This window comes from Gossypium hirsutum, chromosome A08 (assembly GCF_007990345.1).
Source record: "Gossypium hirsutum isolate 1008001.06 chromosome A08, Gossypium_hirsutum_v2.1, whole genome shotgun sequence".
Classification (NCBI taxonomy): domain Eukaryota; kingdom Viridiplantae; phylum Streptophyta; class Magnoliopsida; order Malvales; family Malvaceae; genus Gossypium; species Gossypium hirsutum.
Window position 1 is genome coordinate 49,957,962 of NC_053431.1, and position 5,283 is coordinate 49,963,244.

A 5,283-nucleotide genomic window follows, 5' to 3' on the forward strand; every position below is an offset into this window, starting at 1 on the left:
TACTGAATTTAAGGCTATGGATAGCGATGATGCCGAGCAAGCTGAATTTTGGCTGGACAACACTATCCGGGTACTCGATGAGCTATCTTGTACACCCGATGAATGCCTAAAGTGTGCTATCTCCTTGCTACGTGATTCTGCCTACTATTGGTGGAGTACTCTGACTTCTATTGTGCCCCGAGAGCAAGTAACTTGGGAGTTTTTCCAAACTGAGTTTCGGAAAAAGTATATCAGTCAGAGATTTGTTGATCAAAAACGGAAGGAATTTCTTGAGCTTAAGCAAGGCTTCATGTCGGTTACTGATTACGAGCGAAAATTTGTTAGACTTAGCAAATACGCTCGGGAATGTGTTTCGTCCGAAGCTATTATGTGTAAACGCTTCGAGGATGGGCTGAATGAAGATATAAAAATGTTCGTTGGCGTTCTTGAAATACGAGAGTTCGTGGTACTTGTTGAACGAGCTTGTAAAGCCGAAGAGCTTAGAAAAGAAAAGCAAAGAGTTGAGGAGGGAACTGGAGAGTTTCGTAAAAGATCCTCGGGGAGGTCTCTTCAACAGACATCGAAGAGATTTCGAGATGATGCGGGCCAGTTTAGAGGCACTTCGGGCCTTTTTAGACGAGATCGTGATCGACCCCCTGTGGGTACACGAGGCACTTCGGTCGCCAGTGTTGGGAATGAACGTCGAGACAGGACGAAATGCCGATATTGCGGTAAATGGCATTCGGGGAGTTGTAGATTTCCTGACCGCTCCTGTTACAAATGCGGATCAGTTGACCACTTCATTAAAGATTGCCCGAGGTTGTCGGGACAGAATGTAAATCAGAGTGGGAAACCGGGTGCTACCACTGCTCGAGGTAGACCATCTGGAAATATGGGCAATGCTAGTGGTGGTCAGAGAGGATCTAGAGATGATATAACCAGATCCGAAGCCCGTGCGCCTGCTAGAGCTTATGCTATACGTGCCCGCGAGGATGCTTCTTCGCCTGATGTTATTACCGGTACATTCACTCTCTTTGATACTAATGTAATTGCTTTGATTGACCCCGGTTCTACTCATTCTTACGTATGTGAAACCTTAGCATCCAGTAAGACTTTACCTATTGAGTCTACTGAGTTCGTAATTCGGGTGTCAAATCCCTTGGGTCATTACGTGCTTGTCGACAAAGTGTGTAAGAAATGTCCCCTGGAAATTCGAGGTTCCTGTATTCCGGCGGACTTGATGCTTTTGCCGTTTGATGAATTTGATGTTATCCTTGGTTTGGATTGGTTGACCGCGCATGATGCGATTGTGAATTGCAAGAGCAAGACTATTGATTTGAGGTGCGCAGATAACGAAGTAGTCCGAATTGAGTCTGCGGACTTGGAGGGGATGCCAGCTGTAATATCAGCAATGTTGGCACAGAAATATGTAAGAAAAGGGTGCGAAGCATACCTTGCGTATGTACTTGGTGACAAAGAATTAGAAAAGAAACCCGAATCTGTGCCGGTGGTTTGTGAATACCCGGATGTTTTTCCGAAAGAATTACCGGGTTTACCACCTGTTCGGGAGGTAGAGTTTGGTATTGAGCTTGTACCTGGGACTACGCCGATTTCGATAGCTCCGTATCGTATGGCACCAACCGAGTTAAAGGAGTTGAAAGCTCAGTTGCAAGAACTGACGGATAGAGGTTTCGCTCGACCAAGTTTCTCACCTTGGGGTGCACCAGTATTGTTCGTGAAAAAGAAGGACGGAACCATGAGGTTGTGCATTGACTATCGTCAGCTGAATAAAGTGACGATAAAGAACAAATATCCGTTGCCGCGCATCGATGATTTGTTCGACCAACTGAAGGGAGCCTCAGTATTCTCAAAAATAGATTTGAGATCGGGCTATTATCAGTTGCGAATCCGAGATTCAGATATTCCCAAAACTGCCTTCAGAACGAGATATGGTCACTACGAATTCTTAGTGATGCCGTTTGGGCTCACTAATACCCCTGCAGTATTTATGGATTTGATGAATAGGATCTTCAGGCCGTATTTGGATCGGTTCGTAGTGGTGTTCATTGATGACATTTTGGTCTATTCAAGAGACGAGACCGAACATGCTGAGCATCTGAGGCTAGTGCTGCAAATTTTGCGGGATAAGCAGTTATATGCTAAGTTTAGTAAGTGTGAGTTCTGGTTAAGAGAGGTTAGCTTCTTGGGTCATGTGGTATTCGAGTTGACCCGAACAAAATTTCAGCCATACTTGACTAGAAACCTCCGAGAAATGTTACTGAAGTTCGGAGCTTTTTGGGGCTCGCCGGTTATTACCGACGATTTGTGAAAGGTTTCTCGATGATAGCCAAACCAATGACGAAGCTACTTCAAAAGGATGTTAAGTTCGAGTGGACGGAGAAATGTCAGAAAAGTTTCGACCAACTGAAAACTCATTTGACTGAAGCTCCAATTTTGGTGCAACCCGAATCAGGTAAAGAGTTTGTCATCTATAGTGACGCATCCCTACTTGGGTTGGGTTGCGTATTGATACAAGAAGGTCGAGTCGTGGCCTATGCGTCGAGACAATTGAAGCCACACGAGAGGAATTATCCGACCCATGATCTCGAACTAGCTGCCATCGTGTTTGCTTTAAAAATATGGCGACATTATCTGTTTGGTGAGAAGTGCCATGTATTTTCGGATCACAAAAGTCTCAAATATTTGATGACTCAACGAGACTTGAATCTGCGACAAAGACGTTGGCTTGAGTTGTTGAAAGATTACGAGCTTGTCATTGATTACCACCCGGGAAAGGCTAACGTGGTTGCGGACGCCTTAAGCCGGAAGTCATTGTTTGCTTTACGAGCGATGAACGTGCATTTGTCTGTTCTACCAGACAGTGTGTTAGTAGCTGAATTAAAAGCTAAACCATTATTGACTCACCAAATTCGTGAAGCTCAGAAAGTCGATGATGAATTGGTTGCAAAACGGGCTAAGTGTTTTCCGAACGAGGAATCGGAGTTTCAAATTGATGATGATGATTGTTTGAGGTTCAGAAATCGTTTGTGTGTTCCAATGAATTCGGAATTCATTTCGATGATTCTGAACGAAGCCCATTGTAGCCGAATGTCAATTCACCCGGGGAGTACGAAAATGTACAACGATTTGAAACGTCAATTTTGGTGGCATGGTATGAAACGGGACATCTCCGACTTTGTTTCGAGATGTTTAATATGTCAACAAGTGAAAGCGGAACATCAAGTGCCTTCAGGATTACTCCAGCCGATCATGATACCCGAGTGGAAATGGGATCGAGTCACAATGGACTTTGTGTCCGGACTGCCCTTGTCAGCAAGTAAGAAGGATGCGATATGGGTTATTGTTGATAGACTGACTAAGTCGGCTCATTTCATCCCCGTACGTACGGATTTTTCATTGGAGAAACTAGCTGAATTGTACGTTTATCAAATTGTGAGATTACACGGGGTACCTGTTTCTATCGTGTCGGATAGAGATCCGAGATTCACCTCACGATTTTGGAAGAAATTGCAAGAAGCTCTGGGTACCAAGCTGCATTTTAGCACTACTTTTCACCCCCAAACCGATGGTCAATCCGAGCGGATAATTCAGATACTTGAGGATATGTTGAGATGTTGCATCCTCGAGTTCAGTAGTTCATGGGAACGGTATTTACCTTTGATTGAATTCGCTTACAACAATAGTTTTCAATCAAGTATTAAGATGGCACCTTACGAGGCTTTGTACGGTCGTAAATGCCGTACACCATTGTTTTGGACCGAGCTCGGTGAAAGTAAAATTTTCGGAGTTGATTTGATTAGAGATGCTGAACAGAAAGTAAAAGTAATCCGTGAAAGTCTGAAGGTAGCCACGGATCGTCAGAAATCGTACGCAGATTTGAAACGAAAAGACATCGAGTATCAGGTGGGAGACAAAGTGTTCCTTAAGGTTTCACCTTGGAAAAAGATACTCAGGTTCGGCCGTAAGGGCAAGTTGAGCCCAAGATTCATTGGGCCGTACGAAATCTCCGAACGAGTTGGTCCGGTTGCGTATAGATTGATTTTGCCCCCGGAGCTTGAAAAGATTCATGACATCTTTCATGTTTCGATGCTTCGACGCTATCGATCTGATCCATCGCACATAATTAGCCCATCAGAGGTTGAAATTCAAGTCGACATGAGCTATGAAGAAGAACCGATGCGTATCCTAGCTCGTGAAGTGAAGGAGTTGCGAAACAAAAGAGTTCCGCTAGTAAAGGTGTTATGGCTCAAACACGGGATCGAGGAAGCAACTTGGGAGACCGAGAGCTCGATGAAAGAACGATACCCAAACCTATTTACCGGTAAGATTTTCGGGGACGAAAATTTCTTAAGTGGGGGAGAGTTGTGACAGCCCAAAGTTGACCCTAGTCGGGAAGTGGTTTCGGGACCGCTAAACCGAGTCACCGAAATGTTTGAATGTGATACTTATTGTCTAGAATATGTAATTATGAATGTGTGAAAATTTCAAGCTTCAATTTGGTTAATTTCATGTGAATTTAGTCAATAGGACTTATGTGAGAAAATTCTAAAAATGTGATAGGTCAATGTGTGAGGACCTATTAGTGCATGTGGACAAAGGGGGACTTGCATGTCAATTCCCCCCCCTAATGAGTAGTGGCCGGCCATGACAAGGAATGATGGGCAAAACATGTCATGAAACATGTTTTGTTAATGGAAGAATAAAATAAGGAGTATGGGTAATAAAGAAATGGAAACAAAAGAAAAAAAATGTGTGGTTGCCCCCCATTGCCGTGAGCTAAAGAGAAGAAAGAAAAAAAATTTGTGTTCATCCTTTCTCACCTTCATTTAGCCTAAATTAGAAAGAAAAACAAAGAAAAAAATTTCTCATCCTTTGGTTCATCCTTGGCCAAAATTTTAAGGAGGAAAGAAGAAGAAAGGTGAAGAGATTCGGCCATGCATGTAGCTAGGCTAAGGTATGTTTGATGATGTTCCATGAGATGCATGCATGTTTTAGTTGTTAGCTTGAGTTCTACCTAGCCCATGGTCTAAATCTTGCTATGTGATGGAAATGGCACTTGACCATGGATGCATCATTTTTGGTTGATGTTTGATGTTGTGGTGATGAGGCAAGAGGATGAGTTAAGATTGCTGGTGAGTTGTTTATTGATGCATTCTTGGGCCTAGGTGAGAGGGTTGCTGGTTTAATTGCCAAGATTTATTAAGGCATGGATGGCACAAAATAGATGAAGCTTTGTTAAATGAATGCATGTTGATAGATGGGCTTATGATGATGTCTTGAACT